The sequence below is a fragment of the Cibotium barometz genome, chromosome 26, assembly GCF_041138505.1.
Source record: "Cibotium barometz isolate CiBa-2024 chromosome 26, ASM4113850v1, whole genome shotgun sequence".
Taxonomy (NCBI): Eukaryota; Viridiplantae; Streptophyta; class Polypodiopsida; order Cyatheales; family Cibotiaceae; genus Cibotium; species Cibotium barometz.
Window position 1 is genome coordinate 4341376 of NC_141071.1, and position 16622 is coordinate 4357997.

General features: G+C 39.7%; 1 long non-coding RNA gene across 1 annotated transcript; it reads right to left on the reverse strand.

Annotated features, from left to right (window-relative positions):
• Positions 1–4464: 4464 nt before the first annotated feature.
• Positions 4465–12945, reverse strand: LOC147623588 (uncharacterized). Its single transcript, XR_015269271.1, has 3 exons — positions 12365–12945; positions 4994–5096; positions 4465–4869 (listed from the first exon to the last, which is right to left on the reverse strand). It is a non-coding gene; the product is annotated as an uncharacterized LOC147623588 (long non-coding RNA).
• Between the last annotated feature and the right edge of the window lie 3677 nt (positions 12946–16622).

Genomic DNA, 16622 nt, shown 5'->3' on the forward strand with positions numbered 1-16622 from the left:
ATCATATTGTGACGTGTAAGTAGTTAACATTTTTTGGTACACAGATGATCTTTTTTTAAATAAAAAAAGCTATCTCAAGCCCTCCTCTCTTCAAGTAAGAGTTACCCTCCTTTCTTTGTTTTTTTTTTCATGCTTATGCTGCACCCTCTGGTGCTTGGGAGTTTATTTCAGTTATTTTATTGTATGCCTCTGAGGGCATGCATAGAGCTCAAAAGGGAATACATACGAGCTCTTAAGATCTCTTTTTGCATGCATAAGTGCTCTTTTTGCATGCATAAGAGCTCTAAGGGCACTTATGCATAAGATCTCTTTTTGCATGCATAAGATCTCTAAGAGCACTTACGCACAAGATCCCTAAGAGCCCTTATGCATAAGATCTCTTTTTGCATGTATAAGAGCTCTAAGAGCATGCATAAGATCTCACTTTCTCTTAGGCTACTCTTCTAAGCCTTTGAAGACATCAAGTCTTGTTCTCTTGAGGTAAGAGTCATTCTCTGAGTTCTCTTTTCCTTCTTTATTTGTTTCAATGCTTATGCTGCATCCTCAAGTGCTTGGGAGTATGTTTTAATTAGGCTTGCATAAAGCTATGTGAGAGCTCTTAATACATACACCTCTCTATGCATGCATATAGCTCTATTAAGCTCTTATGCAAAGCTTAAGAGCATATATAGGCTCCATGCCTACTATACTACTTTGCATAGAGAACCACACATATCTCTTAATCTTTGCATAGGACTATGCATATCTCTCAAGCTTCACATAAGAGCATAAACTATGCATAGCATAAGAGCAAAGCATAGGAGCATGCATAGCTTTATGCATAAAGCCTTTGCGTGTATACATAAAGCTAAAGCTTCATGTATATTCATATAGCTTTTGAATAAGTTTTTCATTCAAGAAAGTACACACCTCCAACTGTGAGCTCATCTTGTAGAGGTACTCTTTGTCTTCTTAAGTGACTTTCTTATTAATGCGATGCATATGTACTTGCACTTTGTGTGACGATAGTCAAGAGTAATTGCCTAGAGTCATTACCCCCCTATCTCACAAATTTGTGTGACGATGACAATGGAGAGCATTTTACACATAGACTAAGCTCAGAGAGTTTTAACTATTTATGTTTATGTATGGGTAGATGCCAAACAACTTGCAATGCTATGGTGATGCTGTCTAGGATAAATTATTAATTATATATAGACTATGCGTAGGAGTTTTATGTATTTATGTTTATAAATGGGTAGATGGCAAAAAACTTCTATGCATAGTCTATGTTTATACATAGACTATGCATAGGAGTTTTAAATATTTATGTATGCATAGGGGTTTTAAGTATTTATGTTTATGCATAGGAGGGTTAAGTATTTATGTTTATGCACGGGTAGATGGCAACCAACTTGTAGCACGATGTGAGGAGTAGATATTCTAGCAGTCTTTGTAAGTATATTGTCTCGAATTGTATCTTATCTTTTAAGAAATAAGGTTACTTTATAACAACATAAAATCAAGGTTGGTTTGATTGTATGCTGGTAGCTTGAAGCGGTGGACCACCCCCTATGCAAGATGAATATGATTTTGCATTACAACAATTTCTCTTTAAAAGGGTAGAAGAAGAATGGATTACAACAAGTTCTCTTTAAAAGGGTAGAAGAAGAATGGATTATTATTTTTGGAGGCCATGCTTGGCAAGCATGGCAAGCACATTCTTAGAATCATAACCTCTCTTTTTTTTCAAAAGTAAGTTTTACTTCTGTTAGTTTTGTTGTGCTTTAGGATCATGTTACTAGGGACGATAATAGTTGAAAAATGTGAGACTATGTTTGTATTTTAGTGAGGATAATGATGAGGAACAACATGTTTATGAGATGAGAACTACGGTGATGTAGCCCCAACGCCATAGACTTTTATTTTGCTATCTTTTTGTTTTACCTTTTTTTTAGTGGAAATAGTGAGTAGCTTTAATATTATTAAAAGTAATACAAGAGTGAGATAGAAGGGGGGTGGGAGTGAGATAGAAGGGGGGTGGGAGTGATCCAAGATAAGGCATTACTCTTTTTAATATTATTAAAAGTAATACAAGAGTGAGATAGAAGGGGGGTGGGAGTGATCCAAGATAAGGCATTACTCTTTTTTGTCCCAATCCAAGATCTATTTCTTTAACGATTAAGTAATGAAAACTATATTTGATCACTCAACCATAGATGAATATTGTATAATTTATCATCGTTTGCATATATATATATACACACAGTCAATGTGATCTTGCCTTTATATATTTTTATATATTTTGTTGTGTAAGTATATTCTATCATTTGTATTAATAATCTCTTATAAAAGAAACATGTATATTAACATATACTTTAATAAAAAAACTTTGATCTTATATCCAATTAAATACGTGAAATTAAGAAGAATGATAAGACATCCCCCATAGAGAGGAATTGTACTTGGTATCCCAAATAGGATCAATGATAGTGTGGTGAGAGATTGGGAAATGATTGTGTGAGTAAGAGGGGGAGAAATGATATTGTCTTACTAGTGAAACACACACACACACACACATATTAGAGAGAGAGAGAGAGAGAGAGAGAGAGAGAGAGAGAGAGAGAGAGAGAGAGAGAGAGAGAAGAAATGTAAGCTATATCGCGCGATAGCAAGCAGTGAAAAAGAATGTAAATCCAATGAGTCCCTTGGTGATATAATTTGATATAATTATTATCACTAAGTGATATAAAAAGTGTTGCTACTAGGTCCAAAGTTGTTATACGACATGCAAGATACGACATTCTTACTGACACTTGACTAGGAGCCCATAGTGTTGCTTTAATTATCACTAGGATCCCTGTATCCTTGTAGTGGATTGAGCCCGAGAAACCCCTATGTATCTTGCCCATGAATCTCTTGATTATAGCATATTCAACAAGACATTATCTTTTATTTAGCCCCCAGAAACCCCTATCTACCACTTGTTCTTCCACCACCTTGTGCATGACAACTTCTTATTTGGAGCCAATGTTTATCCCTAATTGAGCCCCCTAAGACCCCCTATCTAGCACTGATTCTTCCAATACCTTTTCCCATGAATCTCTTGATTGTAGCATATTTAATAAGACATTGTGGGACTTCTTATTTGGAGGCATTGTTTACCTTTGATTGAGCCACTAGAACCCCCTATTTACCACTTGTTCTTCCAACACCTTGCGCATCACTCTCTCAATTATAGTATATTTAACAAGCCATTGTCGGACTTCTTAGTTAGATTTCTCCATTGTCCCAAATGTAGCCCATCTTCCATGAGCACTTTCTCTATTTCACTGAGACTCTTGATTGTGGTCATTTGTGAATTGACATGGCACCCTAACCCAGTCTACAAGGTTAATCTTTTAAAGCAACACTTCCTCTCTTGGCTTCCAAAACACCATCCTTTTGTGCCTTCATAAACCATGTTCTTAAATTCATTCCATAAACTTATTTTTGTTCTTCTCAACAAGCCATAATGGATCTTCTTTGTTGGATTCCTCTATTATCTCAACTACTAGAGGTTCTACAAGTGAGATGCCTTTATTAATGAGTAATCATCCCACACTTACCACTTTAATTAAAGTTACATAGCACAATACACGTGAGGGAGAGTGACATAGAGCGAGATATTTTGTGTAATCGAATTTTGAGTTATATTATTTGTTCTACGGTCATGTTGCTTTCAACTTTAGTCATATAATAGGTTCTAGATCAAGAAGTGCACTTGGTATCACTACTATATTTGTGTCCCCATAGCGTTGCGGTAGCATCGAAAAAGCGGGGGGGGTCACATTCGTGGTAAAGGCGATGCTACTAACAGGACACTAAGTGTCGAATTTTTGAATGCGACACTAATCGTCGAATACTGACGCTAAGCGTCTCAATGTTTTAAATGTCAATAAGTGTCACCAAGTCTATGCTAAGCATCACTAATTATTATTTTTTTTCAAATTGAAGGTACGATGTTAAGCATCGCTCAATATAACGGATATATTATACTATATTAATGCCGATACTGCAACGCTCTTTCTCTTTTGGTTGAACTACTCTATTGAGCTACATACAATATAGCTAGCTCTCTCTCTCTCTCTCTCTCTCTCACGTACACACACACACACACAAATAGCTAGATATCTTGTTCTCCATAATCAACCGACATTGTTCGTTGACCAAAGATTGAACAAAGAGATTCAAATCTACTCTAATGGCAGTAAGTGCACTACTTTGAACACATTTTGTTTCATATGTTATTTGATTTTCATTGTTCTCTACTATGTAATTATAGAGTTAGTGAACAACTCAAAATGGTCTGCATAAATATATCAAAACATGTGTGACATGCAATGTGGGTATCCAAGAGAACAAAGGCATCGACATATGTAAAAATCTAAAAACAGGTCTTTGATACATTAAAAAAGGCTATAAATATGTGCCAACAAAGTTAAGGAATGTATCCAAAAAATGTCTATAATACATCAAAAAATGGCTACACCAAATAAACATGTGGCATAAAAGTCTACAAAATGTATAAAATGTAGCCGTCTATCATAAATGGGTAGTGACGGTCCGAGTACTACTATATAAGAGGAGGTAGAGTGCTGATTTGAGCTGGCGGAGTGATGGATCGATGTCCTCGTGTGCTCTCCATCACCACTAGTCCTCTCCTCTCCATCACCCATAGTTGTACTGGTCATCTATTGTACTGTCGGTGTGCTGCGCGATGGGCTTTAAACTGATGCCCACCCTAGGGGATGAATCCCCTGGGCTGCTAGAAAGGCCACCAACTCATCATATCCATACTGTGTAGCATAGTGGATCTCATCTGTAGTAGGTGGGTGATCAAAATTCTGTCTGGTTGACAAAAAAATTTCGAGACACACCACTAGTGAACAAATTAATAAAACATTTAGAAAATTGAACATTAGAATTTATTTGTAATTATCTACTTATTGTATGAAAGTTTAGGGTTACTTACAAATCTATAAATGAAACTCGCGTTGCCTCCTCATTCACATGTCTCCAAACATGTTCGCTTATTTCACTAGGAGAGTGGGCATGCGGATGCTTCCTTGCTGTCTCTACATTTTGAAAATCACATCACTTAACATGTTAGACTAAAAATAGACAATATTTTAATTTATAAAGGATTGTAGAATTGATAATGGATCGCATGTATATTATAATTCTTATGTTTTTTATAAATACATCTAATATTGGAATGTGTAAACAGGATGCCAATGACAAGGTGGATCAGCCAGATGAGAAACAACGTGACTATAATCGTAAATGAGCATGTTTTTGTCCTAAATGCAAGGGTCTGCAGTCACCTAGGACATATTGTTGCTGACCATGAGTTTAGGTGTCTGGCTATCTGAAACCCCTCTGAATGAATATATTGAGTTCACACACTGGGGAGTATGATTTATTATAGCACCCTCCACTATCTATGGTGCAGGTCGCAGCTTATACATTGCACAAGATTTGCATGTCCCCTTAAGCAGTCATGTGATGCTCATGAGCTTTTGTGGACCTGTTTATTGATATGTTCACTGGAGACAACTAAGGCAGTATATAATTAGTTTGTCTTCATATGGGATGTGGTCCAATGCTACTTCAGTACATCAAAAAAATATAGGAATGGTCACACTACACATACATAGATGGCCACCCCTACAAAAATGGAAACATAGCAGGACTAATCAACGATAGTGTGGAATAGCCTGAAATACAAGCAAAGTGTATATTTGAGGAGCGGCATGGTGTAGAGCATGAGCATATGCTAGGCTCGGAGCCTCGCTACGTTCTGGTTACTGCTACATGGAGTTTGAGGGCAGGAGAGGAGTTATTTGTTCAGTGTTCTTTCAAGAGACCTAAACCAACTCAACAAAAGCGAGAGGAGAGAGGAGAGCTTCCCTTGGGACGACCCCGTAGTTATCAAGAAACCTAAAAAGCACACATGGGAGCTAAGAATGGCGGAGGAGCTCTAATCTTAGGAAAAGACTCCAGTTTTATGTGAGGCGCTTACTTTTCTGATGCATGCGAGCTGGTTGACTGCTTCTACATGAGGCTGTTCACAACCATCTACTGTGACAAAAACCTCACAAGTGTATGGGAGATGCCGGTCGACTGGTCCTGGATGCTCCCTACTGTTGGTCGACTGGTTTACAGCCCTAAATAGGGGTTGTATAGGATCTAAAAACAATGGAGAAGAGCTGGTTGAAGGGGCTAGACAGGTTTTCTATTGAATAGAGACTTTCAGCTTTATGTACGGTTGCTATTTATTTCTTTCTGGGGCTGCTATTTATTTCTTTCTGGGGCTACTGAGAGTTGGTCGACTGTTGCAAACAGCTCTTCAGAGCTAGTCGACTTGCTCTGTGAGCCATATAAGAAGAAGGTGAAGACACAGGCTTGTTCTGGGCTGATACGGGAGTTCTATGGGCTATCCATAGTTGTCCTGCATGTGCTTGATGCCGGAAGTATCTTCTTGTGCTGAGAATTTTTAGCAAAATTCTGCATATGTTTTTGTTTTGTTTTTATACTATACTGGTGGAAGAGAGGTGCTAGCCAATGGAGAATCCCTGGCCACCCATGAAGTTGTATTTGGAAGCAGACTCTTTTTTGGTAATCTAGCCATAACAGGGGGGGGGGGAGGGGGGGTTCAGCCCATCATCTAGCCCCTAGTGTGGTGTAGTGTGCGGATTTATCTTCTTCTTTTATTTGACATGCTTCTGTGTATTTTAAATTTTCAAGATTGATAAGATTTCCGTGTTACAATTGCCCTTCCGCTTACATTGGTATCAGAGCTTGGCTTTCTACACGGTTTGTGCCTTATATAATGCTATGTATGGCTGTAAGGAGTCATTATCCGTGAGAGAAGGTTGGGATTCTGAGGTAGCCCTTGTCTTATTACCACTCTTAAAAAAAGAGGTTACTCTTGGTTTAAGTGGCAATGAGCATGTCGAAAGACTTCGTGGCCCTCCTCTCTGTGTAGGGGCATTGTTGCACCCTTGCAGTCTATTCAGCATCATACTTGAAAAATTTGTAGAGAGTGATTCCAGGGCATAGAAATTCTTTTCTTTCTGAAAATCTCGTAAACACATTATGGCTAGCTAGTCAGATCATTATGTGGAAGACTCTATCACCCGTATTCGCCGTATGCGGGAAGAGGATAGAAGTAGGGTTCATGTTGGGGCTTTGGCAAATAACAGTCCACCGTTGTCTGCTAGGGCTGAGGATCAACAGGACATTGATGCTTTGATGAATGAGCTTGAAGAGCTCCCTGCTTTGCAAAGGGACCCAGATGTACATAGGGTCATTGAATCAAAGTCTCATATGTTAAGGCTGATGTGGTCACTTTTGATACAATTTTCCAACAGATGGGAATTTATAAACCTTGAGAGTTGGCTATTGCTTATTTTAAAAGCCGTGGTGATGTTGTTTCCAATGATGAGGGAAAGTGGGTATTCACACGACAACCTCGTAAGCTATCCCCCGAAGGGCATTTGGATAATGTTGTGACAAGGCATGCAACCCGCACACTAGTGATGTGAGAGGGCATGCAGCCCGCACCAGTGATGTAAGAGGGCATGCAGCCTGAGTAAGTGATGTAAGTGAGCATGCATCCCAAACAAATGGGGTCATGCAGCCCATGCAAGAGATATGAGGGGGCATTCAACCCGAGGAGATGATGTACATCGACATGCAGCTCGGAGGGATGATCAAGGGTTTTCAGCCCATTTGAGAGATGCAGAAGATCTTCATGCATTGTCGGTGGTATATCCACCTTCTAGGTATGTTTCTTCTCCCAGGGTTCCATTTAGAGTGCAGGGTGTTGCATAGGAAATCAGCCCTAGAACTGGGCACCGTCGCCATGGTAGATATGATGATTTCAACTTCTAAGTTGTACACATTGGACAAGACTTATTTAATCCACGTCGCAGCCAAAGGGTGGGCTCTAGACAATATTTGGGCTATCTTCAAGTAGGCGTCCCCCTTCTAGGCCTAAAAAGCACACGTAGGAGCTAATATTGGCAGAGGAGATCTAATCTTGAGAGAAGACTCTAGTTTTATGTGAGGCGCCTGCTTTTCTAGTGCATGGGAGTTGATCGACTGCTTCTACAGGCTTTTCACAACCATCTACCAGCAACAAAAAACTCACGAGTGTATGGGAGATGCAGGTCGACTCCTCCTGGATGCTCCCTAGTGTTGGTCGACTGGTTTATAGCCCTAATAGGGACTGGATAGGCAATAAAAACAAGGGAGAAGAGCTGGTTGAAGGGGATGGTATTGAATAGAGACTTTCAGTACAACTAATGGTCATTTCTTTCTAGGGCTGTTGAGGGCCAGTCGACTGTTGCAAATAGCTCTTCAGAGCTGGTCGACTTGCTCTATGAACCATACAGGAAGAAGGTGAAGACACAGGGTTGTTTCTGGTTGATGCGAGAGTGCTATGGGCTATGCATAGTTGTCCTGCATGTGCTTGATGTCGAAAGTGCCTTCTTGTGTTGAGAATTATCAGCAAAATTTTGCATATGTTTTTGTTTTGTTTTCATACTGTATTGGAAGAGACAAGTGCTAGCCAGTGGAGAATTGTATTTGGAAGGAGACTCCTTTTTGGTAATCTAACCATAAAGGTGATGGGGGGGGTCATCCCATCTTTTGGCCCGTAGTGTGGTATAGTATGCAGATTTGTCTTCTTCTTTTATTTAGCATGATTATGTTTATTTTCAGTGCTCAATATTGATAAGATTTCCGTGTTACGGTTTTCCTTTGGTTATAGCAGCCACCTATTCCGCAAATAACAATCTTTGCATCGAGGCTATTTTTGTGGAGGTTCCATGTTCCAATCTATGACTGGGGGTTATCCTCAAGGGGACATGGGAATGCAAGGGAATTTTGGTGCTAGTTTTCAACCTAGAATGCAAGCCAGTATGTATGCTGGTATGCAGCACGGAATGCAAGGAAACATATATGGTGGTATGTAGCCCAGAATGCAAGGAAACATGTATGGGGGAATGCAAACCAGAATGCATAGTGGCATGTTTGGAAACATGGGAGGGTGCATGGTATGCAGGGTGTGGGAACTGGAAGTGTTGACCCTAGTATGGGCATGAATGCAGGGGGTAGCAATCTTGTAAAGCCACTTCCTTATGAGTTTTATGACACTGAGTAGTTTTATATCATGCCACTTGATGGTGTGATGTTTTTTTGGGTATGCCATGGTGCCATAGGGTACATGCGGTGATGGATACCCACAATAGGAAGATTACTTTGACTCACCAGGGAAAGAGTACATTTTGGATGTAAAGCTTAAAGGGGATTTTGTTCCTATATATCAGCTTCGGCCATTTCATCTTGTGCCTATGTCTGGTTATTATCAGAGTTGTTGACTCAGGATATGGATAAAGTTTCTTTCTTGATACGGTTGGCTCTTGTGCCCGTATCTAGTGTTGGATCATGGACTGTTTTGGGACAGTTTTGGACAGCTCCTAGAGATGTTTGTATCTTGGCATTGGATAGTTTATCTGGGCAAGATTTGTGCTGATGCTTTGTGGAAAATCCAGTGTTGTGTGCACCCGCACCTTGGTATCTTATAGAAGCTTCTATGTGAATAAAGAAGTACAGGGGGCCAACAGTTCCAGCTCAGTGCGGTGTTATTTTATTTTTTATGGTTCTTCCATTGTGTTTTTCCATGTCTGTCTGATATTGGAAGTGTTTGTCTATTTCTATTGTTCTGGGTCCCCGCACAATTAGTGACATTTAGTCTACCACACTTTGGTTTTTAATGAAGGCCGATTTCGGCATCATCATCAGAAGCAGAAGCATCTTCATCATCAACATGGTCATCAAAGTCAGTATCAACACCATCACTCACACCATCATCATCAACATCAATAGCTTCAGGAGTAGCACATAAGTTAGCAAGGGACATGAGGGGTCTAGGGCACCCTTTCGACACCCAACAGAACCCTATCGGCAGCCTGCTATGGGCGTATGTGTCCAGGCTATGGGCGACCGGTGAGTCCATTGGCCTAAGTGCCAGTAGGGGCTGCGAGAAAACCTTGTTGTTCCCTGCTTTATTGGTGTCACCAGCTTCCTGAGTGTTTTCACTTTGATCTTTTGCTCCGAAAGCAAGTTGAGCAACAAGGACTGTAGTTGCTTCTTCATCACGAGAACCCTTGGTGTGTGTGTGGTAAAACGTATCAAGGAGGGCAAGAAGATCACAAGCGGGCTGATGAACATGAGCAGCAATGTGTAGCATAGGCATGCTGGAGGCCAGGAACGCCTCATGCGAATGATACCATCTGGGCATGTAATACCCTGGTGGCCTCAATAGATTGTGGAAGAAGGAGACCACGAGAGTTACAGAGTTATGGAGAGTAGAAAACAAGAACAAAGAACAAGAATAGAGACAATTGTAATAATGAAACATTATTCTTGATTGATTGATTCGAGTAAGCTTCTAACGAGTTCATGGGTCTACCACAAAGATTACAAGGTGGCCATCAAGACAATGCCTTTTCGAGTCACTTATGGGCTGGATGCCATCACACCATTCCAACCTTATGGGCCCCACAAAAGAACATAGCCTTGATGGTCATGACCTTTGGGGACGATTAGAGGAATTGGACAAACTAGATGACGTTGACCTCTATGCTATAGTTGGAATGTGGACTGAAAAGTGCTGACGTAAGCAATGGTTCGATGAAAATCTTTGGACCAAGTAGTTATGGATAGGTAATTTGGTCTTGGTGTACCATGTAAACAAGGAAGAAGAAGCCAAATCTTTGAGAACTTAGACCCTATCGTATTGTGGATTTTTCCAATAGTAGAGCAGTATGTATTAAGACCTTGGATGGTTTACAACTACTTGCACTTGGTAACAAGATTATGTAAGTACTATGGGCCTCCAATGGAAGAGCGACACCAAACATTATACAAAACCAAAGCCTAGTGTAAATCTGAAGAGAGCATGAAGCCAAACTTAAGTAGTGCGGGAGTGCAATCGATTGTAACATGTCTGAGATAATTCATGTAGATGAGGGTGATTGTGAAGTTGAACCAACCAGTCTTTGGCTTCAATTTGAGTAGGAAAGAACTTTGAGAAAAATATAGAGTTAATTTATAGTGGCACATGTCACAACTTAATGTCCTACGAGACTTGGAGCTCATTGGGTAGACCCACAATAACTCGCACCATTCCACAAGTGCATGGTTTTGACAAGATGACAACTTCTTCTATGGGTACATGTAAACTAACCTTCAACATTTAAGACTACTTGTATGAGTCTATTTGACAAAATGATAACTTCTTTGATGGGTACATGTAAACTAACCTTTAGTATTCAAAACTACCTATATGAGTCTATGTTCTCAGTTCTCCTTGAAGAGACTATGGCTAAAGGAATCCTCTTAGGAAGAAGCTGGACAAGTTGTAGAAATTGAGACATTCATTGGCATGCCCATGAGGTTGCATTACAGTGTAGCAAGGATCCCAAGTCATTCTGTCTCTCACAAAACACAAGCCTATCACAACGTTCTTATTTAAGATTCATGGTTGCCAACAACCACACATTTCACCACAGTGCCAATTTCTTACCTTGCCTTAAATTTTCATTTCCCTAGAGTGTAATGAAAAAGAATGCATAGCCTTAAACCGTCACCAAAGACCATATTGGTGGAGACCTATTAGAAAACCTTAGGCTTTTGCCTCCCAAAGGTGGGTACCTAAAGAAAGCAATACATTGTAGTTGTTGGAAGGCTCTACAAGCTCTCCACATGAAACGGTCTTGAGATATGAACCTCAATAGAAACCGTGTGCTAGGTAAGAATGGTCCAAGTGTGGTGAGGAAAGCTTCACCCTACAAAACTTCCTACTACATGGATATAAGTATAATCCATACATGAACATCTCAATATCTTCCTTGGCTGTTGTCAAGGTTTAGGCATGCACAATTATTTGAAGGTAGTATTTGACAAGTTTAAATACCCAAATGGTAGAACATGTTAAGAAAGTTTACACCTCAAAAATCATTACATGTGCGTGAGTGTAGATAGGAATTACAATTATTAGGATTATTATTTCCGACAGATCATGTCAATGGCATTCTCTCACACATCAATGGAGTGTGTCAAATGGGATGGGGCACTGGTAGACAAAAAAGAGTGTCTTGGATCCATCATCATGGTAAATCCCGAGGCTTCAACCCCTCACACTCTCGGTCCTTCATGTCTATCCTCTGTAATATCCTAAGCATTCCAATTCACACACACCACTAACCTAAAAATTGAGAGCTACCCTACCACAACAAACACAAATGCACATGTTTAAATGAAATTTAAATACCTCCGGGCTCTCATCTTTCGGGGTCTCCTGTGCTCCTGGGGTGGCTCCCCCTGCCCTCGTGCCGTGGTGTCTCCTCACAATCCTGGGTAACTAGAGCGCTCAGGTGCTGCTCACCAATGCACACTGGATGCTCCATGCGACGCACCACCAGTCTCTCCTTCAGCCTATCGATGGCATCCTGTATCATGGACGCAGGCCGATCGCGGAATGGTATAATGGCATCCTCCAACAAATCTCATACAAAGCCACTATCAATGAGTAGTTGGCATAGCAATGTGACGAGGAGCGTGCAAAATGGATGATGTGTGCGTGCACCTTGCAAGCTGTGTATGTCAATGGCAATGAGGGAAAGAGAAAAATGTGTGTGTGTGTGTGTGTGTGGAGTGTGTGTGTGGGGGATGTGTGTAGAGAGAGAACGCTTGCTTTCCTGCTGCAGAATGTAGATGGGCACGAACTGGAGGCGTAGGGCTACAGGGCGATCTGAATCTGTGGAGCAGTGGGTGAGCAGGCAGAAGTGGATGTGAGGGCGGCGGTGAAGCGTGGAGACGGACGAGAGGGTAGGTTCCAAGCATATCAAGCAAGACTTCAGAAGCGGTATGGGGAGGTGGACGACAAAGTGGGGAGACGCAACACGACAGAGTGGGGAGCTCCAAGCAAGACACGCGGGGTTTTTTTTGGGGGGAAAAGCAAGGTGATTTCAACGCTAATACCGACGCTCTGTGTCTCTTTTTTCCAAAAAAAAAAAAAATGAAGACACCAAGCGTCAAGATAAACGACGCTAATACCAACGCTATGCTTCTTTTTAAAAAAATAGAGACTCTAAGCGTCGACGCTAAGCCTCGTCGATCCCACGCTATGGGGACACAAATTTACTAGTGCATAAGATCTCTAAGAGCACTTATGGGCGTTTAGAGATAAGATCTCTAAGAGAACTTATGCACAAGATCCCTAAGAGCAATTATGCATAAGATCTCTTTTTGCATCATGTATAAGAGCTCTAAGAGCATGCATAAGATCTCACTTTCTCTTAGGCTGTTCTTCTAAGCCTTTTAAGACATCAAGTCTTGTTCTCTTGAGGTAAGTCATTCTCTTTGAGTTCTCTTTTCCTTCTTTATTTGTTTCAATGCTTATGCTACATCCTCGAGTGCTTGGGAGTATGTTTTAATTAGCTTGCATAAAGCTATGTGAGAGCTCTTAATACATAGACCTCTCTATGCATGCATATAGCTCTATGTAAGCTCTCATCAGGCAATGCTTAAGAGCATATATAGGCTCTATGCGTGCTATACTACTTTGCATAGAGAACCACACATATCTCTTAATCTTTGCATAGAACTATGCATATCTCTCAAGCTTCACATAAGAGCATAAGCTATGCATAGTTGTATGCTCTTGCATACGAGTATGCATAGCATAAGAGCAAAGCATAGGAGCTTGCATAGCTTTATGCATAAAGCGTTTGCATGTATACATGAAGATAAAGCTTCATGTATATTCATATAGAGGTACTCTTTCTCTTCTTAAGTGACTTTCTTATTAATGAGATGCATATGTACTTTGCACTTTGTGTGACGATAGTCAAGAGTAATTGCCCATAGTCATTTGTATTTCTTCAATGATTAAGTAATGAAAACTATATTTGATCACTCAACCATAGATGAATATTGTATAATTTATCATCGTTTGTATATATATACACACAGTCAATGTGATCTTGCCTTTATATATTTTGATTTATTTTGTTGTGTGTAAGTATATTCTATCATTTGTATTCGATTGTATGAAAGAGAGAGATGACATTGTCTTACTAGTGATATATATATATATATATATATATATATAGAGAGAGAGAGAGAGAGAGAGAGAGACTTTGGAGCTCTAAAAAAAATTCTTCCATGGGGACTCGAGAGGCATATGAAGACAAATGAGGGTTCTATGTAGTGTAGAGAGAGAGGAAATGTAAGCTATGTCGCACGATAGCAGGCAGTGGAAAAAAACAATAGCAGGCGATATAATCTCATATAAGTATTATCACTAAGTGATATAAAAAGTGTCGGTAGTACTAGGTCCTAAGTTTCTATACGACATGCAAGATACGACATTCTTACTGACACTTGACTAGGAGCCCATACCATTGCTTTAATTATCACTATGGTCCCTGTAACCCTATAGTGGATTGAGCCCCGAGAAACCCATATGTATCTTTCCCATGAATCTCATTATTATAGCATATTCAACGAGACATTATTGGACTTCTTAGTTGGAGCCATTATTTACCTTTTATTGAGCCCTCGGAAACCCCTATCTACCACTTGTTCTTCCCCCACCGTGTGCATGACAACTTCTTATTTGGAGCCAATGTTTATCTCTAATTGAGCCCCCTACTAAGACCCCCTATATAGCACTTATTCTTCCAATACCTTTTTCCATGAATCTCTTTATTGTAGTATATTTAATAAGACATTGTGGGACTTCTTATTTGGAGGCTTTGTTTACCTTTGATTGAGCCACAAGAACCCCCTATCTACCATTTGTTCTTCCACCACTTTGTGCATGACTCTCTCAATTACAGTATATTTAACAAGCCATTGTCAGACTTCTTATTGAACATAGACTTTCAACTTTATGTATGGCTACTGGTCATTTCTTTCTGGGGCTGTTGAGGGCTAGTCGACTATTGCAAATAACTATTCAGTCCTTTTTGGTGATCTAACCATAAAGGGGAGGGGGGGTCAACCCATCTTTTGGCCCCTACTAGTGTGGTGTACTATGTAGATTTATCGTCTTCTTTTATTTGGCATGCTTATGTTTATTTTTCAGTTTTCAATATGGATAACTAGATTTGTGTGTTAGAGTTTCCCTTCCATTTATAGCAGCCACCTATTCTGCATCAATCTTTGCATACAGACCACTTTGGCAGAGGTTCCATGTTCCAATCTATGACTGTGGGTTATCCTCAAGGGGGCATGGGAATGCAAGGGAATTTCGGTGCTAGTTTTCAACTTGGAATGCAAGCCACTGTGTATGGTGGTATGTAGCGCGGAATGCAAGGAAACATATATGGTGGTATGTAGCCTAGAATGCAAGGAAACATGAATACGTAAAGCTAAAGCTTCATGTATATTCATATAGCTTTTAAATAAGTTTTCCATTCAAGAAAGTACATACCTCTAACTACGAGCTCATCTTATAGAGGTACTCTTTATCTTCTTAAGTGACTTTCTTATTAATGAGATGTATATTTACTTTGCACTTTGTGTGACGATAGTCAAGAGAAATTGCCTATAGTCATTACCCCCCTATCTCATGAATTTGTGTGATGATGATAGTCGAGAGCAATTTATACATAAACTAAGCTCATAGAGTTTTAAGTATTTATGTTTATGCATGGGTAGATGCCAAACAACTTGCAATGCTATGGTGATGCTATCTAAGATAAAGTATCAATTATATATATACTATACATAGGAGTTTTATGTATTTATGTTTATACATGGGTAGATGGCAAACAACTTCTATCCATAGTGTACGTTTATACATAGACTATGCATAGGAGTTTTAAATATTTATGTCTGCATAGGAGTTTTAAGTATTTATGTTTATGCATAGGAGTTTTAAGTATTTATGTTTATGCATAAGTAGATGGCAACCAACTTGTAGCGCGATGTTTACACATGAAGCAGGAGTAGATATTCCAACAGTCTTTGTAAGTATATTGTCTCAAATTGTATCTTATCTTTTAAGAAATAAGGTTACTTTATAACATGATAAAATCAATGTTGGTTTGATTGCACGCTGGTAGCTTGAAGCAGTGGGGACCACCCCCTATGCAAGATGAATATGATTTTGCATTACAAAAAGGTTTCAAGGAAGCTCTCTTTGAAAGGGTAGAAGAAGGACGTATTATTATTTTTGGAGGCCATGCTTGGCAAGCATGGCCATTAAGTACATTCTTAAAATCATAACCTCTTTATTTTTTCAAAAGTAAGTTTTATTTCTACTAGTTTTGTTGTGTTTTAGGATGATGTTACTAGAAACCATGCCTATGTGTGCAACCAAAAAGTAATAAACACGTGAGAGTAGATGGTGAAGCTACAAGGGACGATAATAGTTGAAAAACATGAGACTGTGTTTGTAGTTTTAGTGAGGATAATGATGAGGGACAATGTGTTTATGAGATAAGAACCTTGATGCAGTCCCAACGCCATAGACTCTTATTTTTCTATCTTTTTGTTTTACCTATGATAAGGCAGTACTC